At 38.1% G+C, this 21,400-nt stretch overlaps 1 protein-coding gene across 4 annotated transcripts in view; it reads left to right on the forward strand.

Moving 5' to 3' along the window:
- The window catches only part of PLCL1 (phospholipase C like 1 (inactive)), a 343,314-nt gene that overhangs the window by 141,323 nt on the left and 180,591 nt on the right, over positions 1 to 21,400 (forward strand). The gene's annotated exons all lie outside the window — the stretch shown is intronic.

The raw sequence follows: 21,400 nt of genomic DNA on the forward strand, positions 1-21,400 counted from the left end.
TCGTCAAAACAAAGTCAAGAGTGAAATGCAAACTAGGAAAAATAATGACAGCCCATATGATACATATGATACGTAAGAGTAAATTTAATTGCCAATTAACTGGAAAATGGCAAACAGCCTAAAAGAAAACTACAGGCCATTCACAGAAAAAGATGTTACAAATGGAAAGATCTGCAAAGTGCTTCACTAACATTTAGAGAAAATTAAATCAAACAAAAGATATTTTTCTTTTTCTTTTTTTTTTTTTTAAGATTTTATTTATTTATTTGACAGAGAGAGACAGTCAGTGAGAGAGGGAACACAAGCAGGCGGAGTGGAGAGGAAGAAGCAGGCTCCCAGCAGAAGAGCCTGACATGGGGCTCGATCCCAGGACTCCGGGATCACGCCCTGAGCTGAAGGCAGATGCTTAATGATTGCGCCACCCAGGCGCCCCCAAACAAAAGATATTTTTCATTTATTGGGAACGATGGTATGGGTAGAGTGGGAGGAGGCACACGTATGAACAGAAAACCACCATTTGCATGGTCCTGAGCCCAGGGAGAATATCCTTTGGGGGTGGGATTTGGGATTATTTTGGCTTCTGACCTGAGTGCCCAGCTCCCTCCTTATCTCTGCTTTCAATATATTTTCTTGAGTGCTCTTTCCTTGCCTTTTTGTTTCCTTGGAAAAATGCCTTGGCAGGTTACCTGAGATTTAATGAGGCCTTCCAGCTGTGCATTAGTCATACATAGCAATTACTTCACATTCATATGGGCCAAACATGTTCAACATTAAAAAAACCTCCCTTCTGAAGAGCTAGAGTTTGCTTGTGTGTGGCCATTTGGTTTGATTTTGATATTGTTTTCTGAGACCTTCTACTATAGATCCCTGTATACATCTTCCTCAGGGGCCCTGACTCTAGAGGAAACCAAACCAAACTAAACCCTTAGAGCTTCTGGGGGAGAAAGGGACTAGATTGGTTTGTTTTGGGGTTCATTTGTTCAATAAATATTTATTGAGTACTTACTATGTGTCAGATACTACTCTAATCATTGGGCATATAAGAGTGAACATTAAGTTTCCATGGAGCTTATTCTGGGTGGGGTAAGGGACAGACAATTTAAAAAATTAAAGAAAAATTTCAGATGGCTGCTGTGAAGGAGGTAAAGTCGGGTAATACAGAGTAGAAGGGTGGGGGTGCCTGGGTGGCTCAGTTGGTTAAGCGTCTGCCTTTGGCTCAGGTCATGATCCTGGGGTCCTGGGATCAGCCCGGCATCCGGCTCCCTGCTCAGTGGGGAGTCTGCTTCTCCCTCTCTCACTGCTGCTCCCCCTGTTTGTGCTCGCTCTCTCTGTCAAATAAATAAATAAATAAATCTTAAAAAAAAAAAGAATGGAAGGGTGGAGGTAGTCAGATAAATATATACATATGTACACACATTACACACACACAACCAATAGTGCTTCTCAAACTTTAGTGTGCATCAGAATCAACTGTAGGACTTATTAAAACATTAAGATTGCTGTGCTCTCTCCTTCAGAGTTTCTGATTTAATAGGGGCCTGATGTGGGGCCTGGAAATTTACATTTTTAAAAAGGTGTCAGATGTTGCTGTTGCTGCTGCAGAGACTACCGCTGGTGTAGGTTATTAGGTGGACTCAGAAAGCCTTGGAAGAGGTAATATATTTGGGTAGAGAACTGAATGATGAGAAGGAACCAGTGAGATGAAGATGGTCAGTGGTGGGGGGTGGAGCGTGGGAATGAAGAGCTTTCCAGGTAAAGCAAAGAAACTGTGGTTTAAAGAAAACAGAAAGGCTAGTGAGGTTAGTAATGAATGGAGGGGACAGGGGCAAGAGATGAAATCAGAGAGGAAGGCATGGAGAGCAGGGGTCCTCTACTCTGAAAGCACACTTAAAAACAATAACAACAACAACAACAACACAACAACAACAACAAACCAACACTGGAGTCTACCTCCAGAGACTTTGATTTAATTAATCTGGATGGCACTTAGGTATTTTTAAAAGCTCTTTATGTGTTTCTGATGAGCAGCCAAAACTGAAATGATGGATACATGCCCTTTGTAATTGTGTGAAGTTAAGATTTTATTTCAAGTGTGATGGGAAGCCATTGAGAAGCAGAGGACATATCTGGGTTTAGTTTCTAGATGATAGAATGGATTTTGTAAGGGGGTAAGAGTGAATGAGGAGACCTGTTAGAAAATGTTACAATTGTCTAGGTTAAAAGTGATGTTGGCTCTGTTTAGGCAGTAGGGGTAGGTATGGTGAAAAATGGGATGCAGGATGGTGGATGGGATTTTGGGTAGAACAGAAGGGGACTTGCTGGTGGATTGGATATGAGAAGTGAGAGAGAGGGAGCACCAGCTGTGATTCTAAGGCTGCCTTTTAACTGGGTGAAAGGTGACACCATTAACTGTGAACATTGGGATAAGAAACAGTTTTGGGGAAAAACAAAAAAAGCTTTTATTTTGGTTTTGTTAACTCAAAGATGCCTTTAAAAACAGTTAAGAACCGGATGTGTTTTAGGGAAAGAGAGTGGGAACAAGGGTGAACCTATACCTTGCTCCTTTGACAGGCCTGTTGTGATAGCTAGCGAGGAAAGGACTATTGTTCATGTAGATTTCACATGCATCTTGGAAATGGTAACCTCTCCTGTAAGTGTGTGGCTTTTTAAATGTGTAAACACAGTCATGGCAAGAGCTTTCTAGAAAACCTGTGAGCTTGAACTGGTGGGCATATGGTAGACCCTCAATAAACATTTGTTGAATTAATCAATGAACGTTGAGTGAACTGCCGACTTTTATATTTCAAGCCTATTTATCATTTTGGTGGGTGATGTGTCTTCAGATTACATTATGTAGGGAATATCAAATAACCGGTGGTTAAAGATTATGTCCCAATTAGATTATCATAAAATATTTAACTGGTCAAATGAATCCCAAAGGGCAGAAGGTTTTTGGTGTAAGCTGTGTTGAATTCCTTGTGATACCCAAGGCAAAGGAATATTAATTTGATCTCCTAAGACCTGTCTGGATTTCTAGTTTTTGTCCCTTTGCCTTTTTGCTTTTTCTCATGAGCCAGTGTCATCTGTGGTTTTAGCAGAATCAGACCAGATTTGGAACCTGTCTTCGTAGAAAGATCTCCTGCTTCTCTGTATGCTGGGGTGAGGAGAGGTTCCAGAGGCAAGAGTTCCTATAAGCCAGGTTGGTACAGTGTGGAATGTGGGATCATAGGGGACTTACCTGAGATTTCAAAGATAATCAACATTGGCCTATGAGTGCCTTCTCTGATGAACCAAAAGTCAGATTTGTTTCTGAAAAAGGAGGGTCAGTTCCTACAACTTGAGAGATCAGAGAAGAAGCTGAGAATGGTTCCTGGACTGGATTCAGATGCCCAAACTTGTAAATGAGCATGTGGAGTCACTCCCTAGTTCAGGCTGCCCCGTTCTCAAATCATGGAGTGGAAACCTACCCAAATTCATTTCTCCTTATTAGCTCCATTTAGGGACAAATTATTCCACTTCAGTCTTGTGAAATGGGAATTAGAAGCTAAATCCATATCTTAACAACTATCATCCAAGTTCTGAAGGGAGGGAGAAACTCTATTTGTAAAAATAGCTTGATAATTTACTTAGAGGCACAAAGTGAAATGGGAATATGTTGGAGGCTAGACCCAAGGTTGCAGAGGAGAAAGGATAAGTTGACATCCTGTTATAAGGAGGGCAGTTTGTTGTGCTCTTTTCAAGGAGGTAAATAGAGAAAGAGAGGAGAGAGAAGCTTGCAGATGCTGCAAAGCAGGGTGAAGGGACCTGTGGAAATAGTCCAGTGGTAAGATGGCCAAAAGATAACTTAAGAAGAGATGCTCAGTGTTCAATTTGAAATTGTTTGCTTTGCTCTTGTATAAACTCCTTTTATATCTCTCTTTAAATAATCGACAAAGTCTCTCATATTCATGGAAGCTTTATGTGAGATTGGGTCAAATGGTGGAGGACAGACAAGGCTATGAAAGTAGGAGTTGAACTGACTTTGAGAATGCAAGTTCTGCCCCATCCTTACCCTCTACACATCTAAGGAATCCTCAGAAATTTTTGGCAGGGCTTTGGTGGGAGACCCAAACCCTGGGTGACTCTCAGTTGTAAAATTTTGGATAGCAAAGATGATTTCTCTTGAAAAATCTAGCACTCTTGCTTTTTCTAAAGTGACTGGGGCCCCAGTGGCTCTTCTTCAGCTTTAGTAGATGTTTCGTTAAACCCATGCTCCTGACTCATGGGTTTGTTCACTATCTGCTTCTCCAACTAGTGCAGTCTCCTTTGTCTGATCTTCCTTTCCTTTGGATCTGGTTCTCCTTCCCTTGTTCCTGTGGCTTTGTGGGAGATCAATTCTTCAGTTTTATACCTGGGTAGGGAACTATTGTACCCTGTCCAGTGCCTGAACCTGGAAGACCTCTGATCAGTCAGGAAGGGAGATCAGACATGACTAATATTCTGGAAATTGTTTACCTGAGTGTGAGTATGGGTAGACATATCTGTTTTCCAAAGATTATGTATACCATGATCACATGGGTTTAAACAGGTAAGGATTTATGGTGTATCAAATGATATTAAGAGATCATTTCACTTAAGAGAGGAAGAAGACAAAGATTCATTATTAGCCATCTTGTAAACCCCAGAACCAGTGCTTTGAAAATATTTTGTGTACTGCAAACATCAAAGTCAGCACAAATGTTTTTGGAGGAAATAATTAAAAATGCTAATATAAGATAATTTAAAAATATTTTAGTATTTCTACTGAGTCTATTTTGCTACTTCAGAATTTGCTGAATATAAGCAGGCAGAATTGTAAGCTAGGAAAGTGGTTTATATGTGCATACTGACCTTTTGACTTCACTCCACCAGTTGCTTAATATTCTCCTATAATGAAATTGTTTCCAGTAATAAAATTGCATTGCAAAAACTTCTTAGGTTATCTGAGGCCAAAATTAGACACCTAGAAAAACAAGAAAATAATTCTTGCCTAAGGGCTGCTTTAGACAAGAGAAGCATGGTTATGAAATCATTGTAAATGCATTTCTTCCTGTAGAATTTGCTACTTAGGCAGTTCATTGCATTTCAGCTAAGAGTCTAGAGGTGGGAATGGTGGAAATAGTGGCCTAAGAAGATCAGGGATACAATAGGGTACCTGACTTGAATGGCTATTTATGGCCCGTGGTTAAATTTGGTGAAGGTTTAGTTACAAAACGAACAAACATATATGTTTTCATACCATGCTGATAATTGTTAAAATAGAAATTGCATATAAATACCTGTAGTGGGTTGCCTTTGTTGTCTATCCAGCACTATCTTCAGGCTTTCTTTTGGGAACAGTGCCCCTTACCTTTGGGAATGGCTCAGGCTTCCAGTGGGCACTGCCTCACTCCTTATATGACTCTTCCCTACTCCGTCATTTCTCTTATCACCACAGTGAGCCACAGTGGACTGGTCAGTAGTGGGCATGTAACTCAAGCTGGTCCTTCCCCTGAAATTTTCAAATGAAGTAGGAAAGAGTTCCTTTGGGCTGGGGAATTTATAAAGTGAGAAATCCGGAAGCATCTGATAGCTAGGTTTGCTGCCCAAAAAAGGAAACCAATCTACAGTGAAAGGGTCAGACTGTGGAGAGAAGCATACTTCTTGCAGTTTGAGTGTTCAGTCCCTTAATAACATAGATACTTTAGTATGCTTCCTATATATTTTTACTCTGCTTAAGCTGATCTAACCTTGGTTTTTGTCACTTAGCAAAAAGAATTCTGATAAACACACAGGCACTGTCTGCAGGAACGATGTTTTATTAAAGGCTGGCAGGCTGACATCAAAGTAGCTCTGAGGTTTATAACCCTCTGAACTGGTTGGTTGTTGGACATGACTGAGGAACATGGACTTGGGTTGGTAGAAGTCCCATTGATTAAGTGATTGATTGTTTTCTGATAAATATTTAATCGTCCACAAGGCCAGTCAAGAGACTTAAAGACTAATCAGTCTCTTTTGGTTGGTTAGGACAGTTGTCCAAACTCATTCTGTCTGTGTGATAAGTGTTCATGATCAATTTACTTGGGCTGATCTGACCCTATCACTGTGTCCCCTGCTGAGCATATAGGTCTTTCTGAAGCATGAGTCAGGATAGCCTTGGAATCTACCCTTGAGGCTGTTTATTGGCGATATAGTCAGATAGTGAAAGTTTTTGTCCTGTGTTAAACCTTCCCTGTTCTAAGTCCATACTTTCTTGCTGATGAGCCAAAGAATGTGATAAACTACTCTCTGCTGAAGTGAAATTCATTGATAATGGCTTATTTTGTTTCCCTTTCCAGTTAGTACTTACCTTTTAATTCACTGGAGCAAGCTACTTGTGGATTTAAGGTATGATAGTAAGAGAAGGGGAGAAATGACTTTTTTTGTGGAAGCAATACCCAATTATCAGTAGGAGAAGCCATTAAATTTATCAATGCTGAAATTCGTCCTAGTGGTGAGCCTCTCGTAGAGCATGACCCCTCTTGATAAATAGTATTTTATATCATATATGTATTCTGATGTGGATCCTACATTATTGCTTTTATGTGAATGAATTCCACATAATATAATAATATGTACCATTTGTAAAGAACTGGCATGTGCCTGATAATGCTGGTGGCTTCACACACTTTATCTCATTGAATTCATCTTCAGAACAGTGTTATTTTATAGGAGAGGAAAACTAAGCACAGAGAAGTTAAGCAGCTTAGCTAAGGTTGTACATCTAATAAGAGGGCATAACTCAGAAGACACTCACCAATGTTGTATTTTTCATATTGGACTCCTTGCCTGTAGAATTATCTTCTTACCTGCCTTTTTAGGTGGGGAGTGGGTAGTGGTTGCCATGGTAATCCCAAGGGAGAAGAAGGCCTCTGGCAACTTGCCTGGATCATGATCTAACCCAACTATGGAAGAGCCTTTTTTTTTTTTTCCCAAAGATTTTATTTATTCATTTGAGAGAGAGAGTGAAAGAGCACAAGCAGGGGGAGAAGCAGGGAGAGAGGGAGAAGCAGACTCCTCGCTGAGCAGAGAGCCTGACACAGAGCTCGATCCCAGGACCCTGAGATAATGACCTGAGCTGAAGGCAGACGCTCAACCATCTGAGCTACCCAGGCACCCCTGGAAGAGTCTTGATATCAGGTAGGAATCACTAAATTCTACTCACTGAGTGCAGGTTGATTATCTCCTATTTTGATTAGAGGTTAATCCCTTGGGGTTATTGGGAATTATTAGGTAGAACCTTATGGTGATTGAGTTATTGACAGAATTTATGGGTCTCTTAATAACTTCTTATGATTCTGATTCTTAGAGGTATGCCTGAGATAGTTCATACCTGAAAGTTATAAATGGACCAGAATTATACTCTTGCTTAATATGATAATATATCAATGATCAGTATCTCACCAGTAACTCCATTTTATCTTGTTTTATTTTTTAAAAAGATTTTATTTATTTATTTGAGAGAGAGGGAGAGACAGAGCATAAGCAGGGGGAGGGGCAGAAGGAGAGGGAGAAGCAGACTTCCTGCTGAGCAGGGAGCCCAGCTTGGGACTCAATCCGAGGACCCTGGAATCATGACCTGAGTTGAAGGCAGATGCTTAACTGACTGAGCCACCCAGGTGCTCCACCACTAACTCCATTTTAGAGTCATCTGGATTAATGTACTGATATTCTCCTACAAATTCAATTAGATCTATAAGGATCAAAATCTTTTCCAAGTGTTTTATTATATTTTCTAAGTGTTTTTAATAGCAATTTGTATATTCCAGAGGTTTTTTTTTTTCTTTCTTTCTTTCTTTTTTAACGTTGTCCCATTTTTGCTAACTTCCTAAGTAGATACCAACGTCATAGTAGGATAAATCTGCATGAATCTTGACTGGTCCACAACCTAAAATTAGTACACAACTCCATGAGGGGACAAAACTGAAGCTATCTTGCTCTGTGTGTAGATGGCTGGTCTTTTATTTTTCTGCCTTGTGTCCCAGTATATGCACTGGGGCTGGTACCCCATCATTTGGGTACATGAATAGTTAGAACTGAAAGCCTGTGAGAGAGCTTCAACAAACCAGCTCTAGGACCTTGATCCTCATTTTTCTTGACTTTAAAATAAAGTGACTGCGAGAAATGATCTGCAGGTTGCATTCCAATTGAAAAGCCTGGAATTTTCTAATGCTGGAGAACTGGAGATTTGTTGTCTGGTGTCTGATCACCAAGCCTTTTGGAAGTAGAATAAAACACCACAAATTATGTTGTTCACTGTGTTGGGATAGATATTGAAGCAGGAAGCCCCACAGAAAATCTCAATTTAGTTTCTTAGATGGCTTTCCCCCTGTTTCCTTCAAAACGATGGGGAGAGATTTTACTCTTTATTGTGTTTTGACATCTGTGGTTTCTTTAATGAGCAGTCATCATAGTGAGTGTCAAGAACTATGTGGCAATTTACCATTATGCTGTGGCATCATGTAATATGTGTGCATCTTGGAAATAAAGGTTTTAGAGAAATTTTTTGGCTAAAGTATGATTACATTTAGAAAGGAGGAGCTTTGTAAGTGATAGCACCTCCAGACTTCTATGAATTTCATGTTTAAGTTCATTAATGGCAGGAATTGTCTTTGGTATTTTGCAATGTGCATTGTTCCTTGGTCCTTCTATATGGCAATAATGGGAGAACTTTTTACAGGTGATAATGGTTATTTATTTTAATTTAGAGACTAAAAAAGTATCGAAAGAAATTTTCTCTTTGAGAAGAAACATTTGAGAAATCTCTTAAGGATTTGGGAATGGTATGTCAAGAATTACTCTACTAAAATTGGGAACAGTTTCTAATTCCTATGGGAATATATATCTATATATATATCATTTTCATATATATGTGTTCATTTTTCTAGGTGTATATGCTAATTAATATCAGAACATTCTACATTTTAAGACTAGGTACCACTTCCATTAATCTTTTTCTTCCCAAGCCTACACACATTATCTTAATTTAGGTATTTATCATCACTCTTCTGGATTATTGTAGGAGTCACCTTGCTTTTCTCCTGGCTCTCACCCTTTTCTAAATACTACTTTGTACCGGGTAGAGCAAACCAGCTACAATCAGATTAAAGCCTTAAGTGGCTTCCTACTGTCTAGCAAATAAAACCCAAACACTGTAGCTTAGCAGTGAAGATCCTTGATAGTCAGGTGGGATTCCAACCTTTCCTCCATAACTCTCCAGCTACTACCCTGTGTCCTAGTGGATTCTACTACTTGCTTTACTTGGTTGTTCTGTTTTTTTTCCTCCACAGGCATTTGCTTGTGCCAAATTTTTTATATATTGGCTTCCTTCCATCTCATAATCAAGTCAAGCTTGACTGTCCAGGCCTTCTCAAATACCCTCAAGTTCATTCATTCTTTCTAATTCACTTCCATTAAAGTAATCTTTCTTTCCTTTAACTCTGCTAGAATACTGAAATTCAAACATTATGATTATTCCTTTGTGTTACTGTTGTTTCTTATATACATATTCTTTATGTCATGTCCTTTGACTAGATTCTAACTTTGGGGGGCAGAGACCGTGTCTTTTGTTTTGTTTTGGTTTCATATTGTTTTTTCCTTGCATAGTGCCTCGCACAGGGTTGACCTTGGTAACTGCTAGTTGGATGGGCCAGTGGATGATGGGTCCTGGTATACCCCTTCCCTTGCTGCTGCTTTATTCTTGCTTCTTTCTTTGATTTGGAAATCTCTCACTAATGTGAAGTTGGTGAGTTTTGTGTGATACTGGGTACATGTAGATGTGTTAGTCTACCCTTAGGCAGATAAAGTGTCACCACTGGTATTCTAGTCCTGAATCTAGTCCTCAGATTGCTAATGTTCTCCTAGTCTCAGATCATCTCCTCTACAGGGAACAGCCACTTCACTCTTGGCCTATCTGCCTCTGCTCAACCAGGAGACTCCTTTCTGAAGAGCCCTTCCTCCTGATTTAAGTGCTAAATGGCAGAATAATGGTTTTTATACCCAAAGCCTTATTTTGCCCACATCCTTATTTTCTTGGACATATTCACTCCCTTTAAGTCAAATCCTGCCTGTCAGAGTTGTTGGTTTGCCTTATTTTTATTTTTCACCTTCAGTCAATTCCTTAATTGTGCCACAAAGGTTCTTCAAAAGTATTTCCCATGTTTTAAGTTGTCCTAAAGCAGATCCAGTCTGTTAAAAGATAATTTTTGACCTCAAATTCAAACACAGAGAGACCCAAGTTTATATCCAGTTCTAAATGATCAAAAAGACTTCCATATTTCTGGCCTCTCTCAATTTTCTCTCATACGTCTTCTCTTGTGTGCTAGCTCCTGTATTTGGGGAGGTTCAGTTTCTTAGCTGATAACTGCTCTCTGGTTAAGAGTTTGGTGGGATAAAAGATTAAAATACAAGTCAGTTGGACTTTTTTGTGGGGGTGGGCATGGGGATCACTTAAATATTCCGTGAGTCCATATTATTTCTAGCCTACTTTTTAAACTACTGTATGTATATTTTTCTTTAGATATTATCATGACAATTTATTAGTGGAAGAATGTTGGATCAAAGCCATTACATTAGTGTTAAAATTTAATTCAAGAAAGAATTTATTTTGAATAACCAAAATGGAGGCTGTCTGAGCTAGGGGCTTGAGAACTAAAACATAAATAAAATAAGCATCAACCCTTACAGAAATAGAGAAGAGATCAGTGGATTGCAGAAAGACCATACTACCTAAGAATATTTCTGTCTTCATACCACATGGTGCACATATACAGCAGACTCTCTGTTATGGGTTATAGTCAAATGTGGTATTCAGGCTAAAAAAAAAATACTTTAATCTCCAGAAAGTTATTGTAAATATTACACACAAATTACCAAGTTACAAGGAATTTGCATAAAATGAAACACTCAGCATCTAACCACCTTGATCTTTGCTTTAGAAAGTACTTCAAGATCTTAAAGTGCCACTGTGATCATCACTATAAATATTGATTAGCATGATACTGAAATTGTGCCAAAACACCTGTGATGAGAGAATTTAGTAGTAATTGCTGCCATTAATTAAATGCTAATTACGTGTAAGTGTTTACAACCTTTCTTTGTTTAATCCTCACATCATCTCTATCACCGGCCCAAGGTCACTCACATAGCTAGTAAGTGGTGGGGTTGGGCTTCAAACCCAGGGAATTTGCCTCCAGAATCCATGCTCTTAACCACTAATCTGTATTGCCTCTTAATTACTTCAGTGTTTTCAAATATTAGTGTGCATTGGAATAATCTTAGGGAACTTCCAAGATACAGATTCCTGGGCCCAATCCTAGAGCCCCGGACTCAATAGATCTGGAGCTAGGCCTAGGAATCTGTATATAAGCAAGCATCTAAATGGTTCTGTAGTGCTACACTCTGAGAAATACTGTCTCAGGTTTTTATAATGTGTATACATACACATAGACATATCTGTAATATCTTCTCTCCACCAGGATTACTGGTCTAATACAGTATGCTGGAACATATTTTAGGCAGAGTTAGAGCAATTCTTTCCCCCACCTGCCCCCGAACTAGCTATGTAACTTTGGCCAAATCATTCTTGTTAGTCGGGGTTCTTTCGAGAAACAGAACGAATAGGATGTGTATATATATAGAAAGAGATTTATTATAAAGAATTGGTTTATGTGATTATGAAGGCTGATGAGTCCAAAATCTGTAGTGTGAACCAGTGGGCTTGGGACCCAGGAGAGCTGATAATACAGATAAAGTCCCAGGGCCATCATTTAGAGAACCTTCCAGAAATCCTCTGGAGTCTTCTGGATCAGGGAGGACACTCTGTTCTTTTCAGGCCCTCAAATGATTGCATAAGTCCCACCCATGTTATGGAGGGCAACCTGCTTTACCCCAAATTCATGGATTTAAATGTTAATCTCATCCCAAAACACCCTCCAAACTGACACATAAAATTAACCATCATATTACTCAATTTGTCTGGGTTCCGTAGGTAAAATCATCAGGGAATTGAACCAGGTAATTATAACTGTGTAAAAGAGTCTCCAAATGGGTGACAAATGGGGCAACCCTGACAGCTGATGGCTTTAGTTTGGCTCAGCCAGAGTTGTCTTAGCCAGTGTTTTTTAAAATTTGAATTACTGGTAGTTGTTAACAAATTTTACAAGAAAATCTGTATTTCTGGTTTCTTAAAGAAATGATTTAGCAACATTGCATGGCCACAGTGTAGCTGAGTCACAGATGTCACTTGTAGGGAAATTTGCTACCTCTTTGTATCTCACTCCTTGCGTCTCACTCACTCAGTCCACAGCTTTTATTTCTGTGAGCTGCTGAGCCCCTAGAGGCATTTGAGTTTTTGACCATTGCCTTCCTAGCTACTAAACATTTGTGGCAGCTCCACCTCCCTGATTAAAAATGACAAAGGGAGAAGTAGGGTTTCTGAAACACATGAAAGCTTATGCCAGGAAATCACTGTTTCTTCAATGTGTGCAGTATGGTTTATCACCTCTCCCAGTGTTACCTTCTGTGGGCTCCTCAGATCACTTACTTCTTTTGAATTAACAACAGGGATGCTTTTATATTCTTGTACACCTTCTTGGTAGGAGATGATAGAAATTGTGAAATGGGTTCTTCAGTCACTGAATGGGGTCGACCAGATTAAAAAGATGGAGGAACACTGATGTAAAAAGAGAACCTGCTACTTTTGTATGGAGTTGAAATAGTTTAGGAAGCAGTTTCAAATGTGAGGGTTATCTTTCCTTCAAATGTGACTGGCTTTATAGGAAAATAGAAAGGGCAGTTGTTTAATACTAAGATTTCAAAGGTAAAATAGCCTTATAACTTCCCCAGTTGTTCTCTGAATGCTGAAATTACTTCAACCAGGACAAAGCCTTTTATTTCATAATGGGAAAGAAGCAGAGACCTTTGAGAATAGTAACACAGCGCCTAAGGAACAAAGTGGTGATATTAGATCCATATTGCAAATACATTTTGATGGGGGACTAGGGAAAAGATGAAACCCAGGGGCCTTGTAGGTCTGAAAATAGTTGAGGGAAAAAGAGTACAGTAAAGAATTTACCGACTACTTAGTATGGCTGGCCCAGCCACATCTTTTTTTTTTTTTCCAAGTAAACATGCCTATGGCCACTTCTTTTCTTTTTTTTTTTTTTTTGACAAAATATGTATAAATTGCCTTCAGGACCTTGAAAATTAATTCCATCAGGCATATGGTTTGCAAACATGCCCTCCTTTTCTGTGTTTAAAAAAATGTATTTCAGATGTATAGCATTATTATGGTTTCTCTAGAAGTCATCCTTCATAAAAGTAATTCAGGAATGTTAGAATCTTTGTCAGTTTCTTGGCAAACAGTATTTGGTTATACATTCATGCTCCTCCATAGGATGTGCAATTTTAGAATTATTCTGGAATGTTTCCAAATTTATTTTGGAACTCAGCATTTGGCTATCTTTATTAATCCCAGTCAGTAATCGTTTATAATAGTCCTAAATGTGTTAGCTGTAAGTAGCTGCTCTATTCCACTCAGTAAGTGTTCTTGCTGTTCCTTTTCCCAAAGTATATATTCAGATATTGGCTTTCATGTGCCAGGGTTTTTTTCTCTGATATTTGGATTCCTGTGGATAATTTGTAAGAAGATCATCAAGAGAGAGAATGCCTAGGTTTTAATGTCTAATGTTAGATTTTCCACTTGGGAGACATATGCTTGCCTCTAGATTTTCCATTCTTAGAATTTCCTATTACTTTTTCTTTTCCTTTCTATTAATTTTGAACATATTAAGGTCATCATTTACTCTAGCCAGTTGCTTATTTTCATCTTGAATAGATTTGTAGTTTTCTTATTTTTAAATCCACCTAGTAGTTTATTTCTAAATCCTTTTTCCTTAAGTCACAGAAAGAGAAATATTATACTTAGCAAAAGTTTTATGCTTCCTATGCTGTCTTTTGGAGTAATTTTAGTAAATTACTGACTATAGCTCTTAGAAGATTGCTTATTATGCCATTCTGTTAGGAGCTCTAGTCTTGTTTGGCTCAGAGACAAAATAAGCTTAGGTCCTAGGGCTATGGCAGGTTTTTCCCCCGCCTGACCAGATAATAGTCTCTATATGAGAGGTGGTTTGGAAATGAAACTTCAGACCTCAGGGGGTTATTTCTGATCTACAAGGATAGGTGATAATGGTGCTTTCTCTTGGTTCAAAGTCTGGGATACTTCCTGCCTTTTCAATTCAGGTAAAGGTTGGAAAGTAGCAAGAAATATATTGTATTTTGGAAAAATAAATAGGTGGGCTTGGAGGAAGACTATATTTGTTGAAAGTAGCCATTCTATTATAATTGGAAACATGAATAATTTGTATTTGAATAATAGAAGTGATTAAATTGTCCTTGGAATTTATGTGGCAAGGTATATAGTCAAGTTTTTCTTTTTAAATGAGAGAAAAGTAAAATGTGAAAGACTCCATGTTCTAAGAATAGCTTGCAGATTTTGCTCATAATGCCTTTATCTTCATTCTTGTCCTCCTCCTTTTAAAGATATATAAGCACAAAAGAAAAAGTGGTATGTGTATTGATGGGTAGGGTGTCAGTGAGACCACCCATTTGAGCAGACTTTGGAAGCTCAGGTCACCACATGCAGTTCAGGGCATTTAAAGAGAAGTAATATACATACCATTTGTCTGTGCTTAACCACTTGATTAATCACAGGTGGGTTATCCATGGTGGTTTTCAAATCTCTGGTTAGTTTTTTTCTTCAGCTCAGAGTTCTTCTGAACCACATGTCATTGTGTGCTGACTAATGCCAACTAATTTCTTATACCAGCGTAGGCCCTCAAGTAGTGTCAGTTTGGGGCAGGACCAAACTTGGAAGAGGAGGTTGCTGTTCCAGCTTGTTAGCTAGAAGGGCAGAAAGTTGAGCAGGTTCTGACACTGTGGAATCCCAGGGAGGACTGGTCCTTGCAGCCTTGGGAAAACCTGCTTCTTTACAATGTGGGAGAATCTCCCTTTATGTTAGAGGTTTTGTTCACTTTCTGTTCACTTATTCATAACTGTCCTAAGTTTCGAAGTAACTTGGGCGGTATCAGCATTCTAGGAAGGTGGGTTCTTCAGTCACTATGGCAACCGGCATGTTTCTCTTCCTTCTTATGATGAAGATTGGGGATCTAAACTTCTCCGAAAAGCTAGAGAGGCACCGTGTGTTCCCATTGGAATGGTGGGGTTTGCAGCAGTCGTGGCCTATGGATTATATAAATTGAAGAGCCAGGGAAATACTAAAATGTCTGTTCACCTGATCCACATGTGTGTGGCAGCCCAAGGCTTTGTTGTGGGAGCAGTGATCCTTGGTATGGGCTATTCCATGTGTAAGGAGCTCTGGGCAAGGCCTAAATCTTAGAAGAAGAGAAGGTGTTTTGGTTTTGCTGGCGGTGCTTGCTTCAGTTACATATCTCATGTTGAATATATATGTTTATGTTGAAAATAAATCATCTGAATGGGTCAGACAACAGCATGGTAATAATTTAAATATTGGCTTCCTTTCTTGCAGGCTTGATTTGCCTCGTAACCAAATTACTAGTGACCAGTTAACTGGTTAGCTCATTCAGGGAAGTCAAATTAGCACAAAACAAACATGTCACTTTTAAATGTACTTGGTAGTGGTAAAATATGCTCCTTCTTAAACTCTTCTGATAAAATTAATTATGAAGAGGACAATTTGCCAATCCTGAAGTACTCCCAGTTGCTTTTGATGTTATGTAGGAATCCTGTTTAATTTAACTTTCTTTCTGCCTGTTTTGCAAACTGATTGAGCACTTCAGTTTTTAGGGCTGGTTGGCTCTTAACCCTTTCAAAACAGTGCATGGACTATAATATTAGAAGCTTCCCCACAACTCAAAATATGTGTATTTAAACCAAACCTAAAAAGCTGATTAACAGCTGCTTGGAAGTACTGTTTATTTCAGAATCATACTTGTAAACATGAGAATAACTTAACTATGGATTCCAGTTTAGCTTTTTCTGTAATTGCAGAGTTATACTACTTTTGTATTAGAATAATTTTAAAATGTCATCTTGAAATAGAAATGTGTATTTTAAGTACTAATGCAAAGGTAAATGAGAAACACTTTTTAAATGTATGAAGTTTGTTTATTTTCTCTGTAAGAATCATAAATGTTAACAAATTACCTATAGCTGAAGTGAATAATAATTTGTCAGCAAGGAGGTCTGGTCAGACATTATACACAAACTTTGCTTTATTACACTTGTGAAATTTTCTTGTTTAACCTGAATTTACATTCCATGGCGATAATATGGTAAATGTAGTGTTCGTAAAGTAAGTGAACACATAAAAAAAAAAAAAAAAAGAAGTAACTTGGATATCATTAGATACATACTGACAACTGGAATAAATTCTAAGCTGAGTAGTTAAAACTGAAATAATCTGCTCAAAGGTGGAACACTGTTTTCCATTTTGTTTGTTAATTTATTTGGGGGGTTTCTTTAGTGACTCTCTGATGATTTGCATAGATATTCATTATCTACTTGACAGTTAAAAAGTTGGTCAGAAAAGTTACCTCTTGCTCATGATCCTAACTGAAAAGGTAAGAAACCCAGAGGAAAAATTATGTCTCCTCTCTTGGCTTATTTTTAATATTAATACAGTGTCAGTGCTCTTTAAATGCTGAACTTTGTAATGCATGTGTACTTTGAATTATTTTGTTCAATAGAGAGAAGCGTGGAAAAAAATTATATGCTTCCTTATGTAGCTCAAAGGCCTGATCCATCAGAGCTAGAGAAATTATATTCATCTTGGGTGATTTTCAGTTTCTCCCTTGTTCTTGTAAGGCTCAATCTCTTCCACACACTAATATTGTCTAATAGCTTCCCACTGGTGATGTGTGTCTGGCTAAGTGACTTCTAGTGAATGTAGCCATTATTGAGCTTAATTGTCTTGCGCTTATAATTCCAGTGGCATTCTGTTACATCGAGATAACTTCCAAGTCTAATTTACCTGTGTGGATACTGTTCTTGTGCATTACATTGTGCTCTAGAATTTCAAGGCTCTGAAATTATTTTCTGCTTTTCAGGGGTCAAAAATCACGCTGTTTTCTGTTATCTTCTTTAATTTTCACAAGGAAACTGGATTAAGTTGGATGGACCTCTGGTCTTGGGAGAGCTAAGCCCAAGTGGTCACATAAAATTCAGACTGTGGAGGCCCCAAGAGGCTAATGTAGAGGGCCCAACAAGGTTGAATACATAGCATAGACTTATCAGAGACCTCTTAATAATGATAATAATGAGAACAGCTGTCATTTTGGGGGTACTTACTAGGTTTTGGACTCCTTTTATCTGTTAATCTAAGGTAATCAATTAAGGAGGTAGGATACAGTTCAACGTCCTTTTCTATGCGTTGGAGGGCTTTCAGCATATCATAGCAGCAACTTAGCTTTCTGGTTTTCATTTCCATTCCTCTACTATCAAGTATATTATCTGGTCAGAATGGTCTATTTATGGTTCCCTACAAACATACCTTGCATTTTTAAAAAATGGTTTTATTCACATATAATTCACATAACCATGCAATTCACCTATTTAAAGTGTATAGTCCAGTGTTTTTTAGTATATTTATAAAGTTGTGCAACCATCAGCACAATTTTAGAGTATTCTCATTACTTCCTCCAAAAAAAAAAAAAACCCATACTCATTAGCAGTCATTCCCTTTCTCCCCTCCACCCACCATTCTATAAACTACTAATCTACTATCAGTCTCTATAGATTTGCCTATTCTGCTTATTTCGAGTAAATGGAACCATACCCAATCTGTGGTCTTTTGTGACTGGCTTCTTTCACTTAGCATGATGTTTTCAGAGTTCATCCATGTTGTAGCATGTCAATACTTCATTTCTTTTTATAGCCAAGGAATATTTTATTGTATGAATATACCATACTTTTTTATCCATTCATCAGTTGATGAGCCAATAGTTTGTTTCTACTTTTTGGGTATTATGAATGCGCTGCTATGAATATTCCTGTTCAAGTTTTTGTGTGAATACATGTTTTTATTTTTCTTGGGTATATACCTAGGAGTGTAAATCCTGGTCATATGGTAACTCTGTGGTTAACCTTTTGAGAAAGTACTAGACTATTTTCCACAGCAGCTATACCACTTTACATTCTGATCAGCAGTTTCTGAGGATTCTAATTCCTCCACACTCTTGCCATTATTATTGTCTTGCCTCATTATTATCTTTTTTTTTTTTATTATATCCATGCTAATGGATGTGAAATGGTATCACGTGGTGGTTTTGATTTGTATTTCCCTGGTGACTAATGATGTTAAGCATCTTTCCATGTGCTTATTGATCATATGTATATCTTCTTTGGAGAAATATCTATTCATAGCCTTTGCCTGTCTCCAAAGTGGATTTGTGTATATTTTTGTGTTTATATTATTGAGTTATAAGGGTTCTTTATGTATTCTAGATAAAGTCCCTAATCAGTTATATGAGCTTCAATATTTTCTCTCCTTCTGTGGGTTGTCATTTCAGTTTCTTAACGATGGAACACAAAGGTTTTTAATTTTTAATGAAATCCAATATGTCTGGTTTTTCTTTTTTTGTACATGCCTTTATTATCATAATTAAAAAGCCATTGTCTAATCTGGTATCTTGAAGATTTACCCCTCCATTTTCTTCTAAGAATTTTATAGTTTTATCTCTTACAGTTATGTCTTTTATCCATTTTGAAATAATTTTTTTTTTCTTGACAGGGAAGGAGTGACAGAGAGAGAGAGTAGGGAAGGGCAGAGGGAGAGGGAGAGAGAGAGAATCCTAAGCAGGCTCCACACTCAGCGCAGAGCCTGACAAGGGGCTTGATCTCACAACCGTGAGATCATGACCTGAGCTGAAATTAAGAGTTGGATGCTTAACCAACTGAACCTCTTAGACACCCCACTAATTTTTGTGTATGGTGTGAGTTAGGGGTCCAATGTCATTCTTTTGGGTATGGATATCCAGTTGTTTCTCCACAATCTTGCATTTTTGAACTTTTATTTATTCTCAGAATGTTCTTCTATCTGCTTGTTGGCTGTTGAAATCCTTTTGAGTCAGCTCACCTTTTGCTTCCTGTAAGTCTTTTGACCACCTTAACTTAAAGTGATTTCTCTCCTTGTAATTTGTTATCTTTTCATGGATATGTACCTTTTCTCTGCATAACTAGAGCCCAAAATTATATCTTATACCCTCTGTGACCTATGACGTGTTAATTGATCAGTGTTCTTTAATGCCACTGTCAAAGTCAGTGGCAGACTGGAAGAGTAATGGGCTTTGGTCCTGTAATTCTGATGTTCTTAATAATTTCATGTGTGACACTATGTTTGAATTGCAGGAGGTTATCAGAGGTGTTATAACTATTTCATGGTGATATCCTGTAGATTCTTATGACCTTATTGACTATTATTTTAAGTACATTAACAATTCTAGTATATACTGCATTTTAAAGAAAAACAATATTGACATTTATATAAAGCTTACAGGATTTGGTAAATAATTGTCTAATATTTGCTTTTTGTGTGAAAAGAATTTGGGAATAAGGTCTCTTCTCATGAAAAATTCTGTGTATTATTATGAATATCTAACATGCTTCAGTGATTGACAGAATGAGATACAACTTTTGTAACACTGTAGATTAGTGGATATTCTGCAAATTGGTGTGTTTTTTTTTTTTTCCTGAATTATACATCGGTGACCTGCCATTTCCTGGTTTAACAGAGAATTGTCTGCCACTTGGTTTCTCAGTGAGGATGTGGTTTAAGGAATAAGGTTGTATTTCATGAGAAATTCTGTAGGTTGTTTTGCATATCTAATATGCTCCCTTTAGTAATTGATAGAATGGAATATGTCTTATGCACATATGGCAAATCAGTAGACATTCTACAAGGTGTACTTGTCTTTTTCTGAGGTTTGTAATATTGAACCACCCACCTATGCAGACGTATGAGGACAGGTCTTCCATGAGGTATTCTTGGGAAGGTGGCATTCACAAGTTCTACATTCCTTGATACTTTAAAATCCAATAATCTCACAATTCTGTAATACATAAAATATTCCCAGATATAAGTAGCTCCTTTCCAAAATGGCCACGGGAGCCTATAAGAGCAAAAGAGGTCTCTCAACCAACCCGTCTCTTAATAATGTCACAAGATTTTGCTTAGGATATTGAAATTGTCTTTTTGATACTATGTTTTTTCATTGCATTTCTTGTTCTGCGGGAGATTTCCAGAATAGTGCAGTGTTAGTAACTGCAGGTTACTTCCTTCCTTACCCCTTTTCTGAGATACTAGAATGGTCTGGGTGATCTGATGACTGGTTCAGAGATGGCTGTTTTATTATCTCATAGCGAGTGGTTTAAAAAGACAATTTACACAGAATTACCCTCAAAGTGTGTGTGTACGTTTAGTATACATCGTACTCTGAATTTTTACAGGATGTGTGCAGTGGCAATTTGTACTCTATAATAGAGATGAGATATCTGGTTTCTCAAGGCTAGCCTCTGAGTTAATTAGGTGGAACCGTCTCCCAGATGTGTCAGATAGTTCCAGGCAAGTCGTAACTATTTATAGTTGCTTTTCCATTGGTGCCAGAAGTAACTTTGCTCTCCCCTGAATTCCCTCAGCATTTTATCTGTCTCTTGCTGCTCTCATCACCTTCCACCCCCTGTTGTAGCTTAGCTCTAGCTATCTACCTTATCTCCCTGTTTCCTTTTCACATAGTTTGACTCGTGATGTTCACTTAATAGATGTGGTAATCATTGGTGTTGGACAGCAAATATTCCAGCTCTCAGCTTTCTGGGCAGGTGATAGGATCACACTTCCTACCGCCTTTGGCTACGTGACTTGCTTTGGCATAGAAGTAATGCATGTCACTTTCAAGGGAAAGCATTTAATAGCCAGTGTTCAACTCTATTTTTCCTTCCTCTTAACTGTAATTGTGTTATGGGATGAAATATGAGTCCCCGAATGACTTCCAAGACCAGAGCCCTCTGCTGACCTGCAAAAGACATGTAGCTTGAGTAAGAAATATATTTTTAATGCTTTAAATAGCTGAGATGTTGGGGTTGTTTGTACACATCATAACCTAGCCCATTCTGACTGATGCACTAGACCTGTACTTCCAATACAATAACCACCAGCTACATGTGGCTATTGAACCCTTGAAATAGGGCTGTCCAGTTGGAGATGTGCCATATGCATGAAACACATACTGGATTTTGAAGACTTAGTATGAAAAAAAGTATGTAAAATATCCCATTAGTAGTTTTTAAATGTGGTTTACATGTTGAAATGATAATTTGGGTATAGTGGGTT

Source organism: Ursus arctos, unplaced genomic scaffold (genome assembly GCF_023065955.2).
Source record: "Ursus arctos isolate Adak ecotype North America unplaced genomic scaffold, UrsArc2.0 scaffold_1, whole genome shotgun sequence".
NCBI lineage: Eukaryota > Metazoa > Chordata > Mammalia > Carnivora > Ursidae > Ursus > Ursus arctos.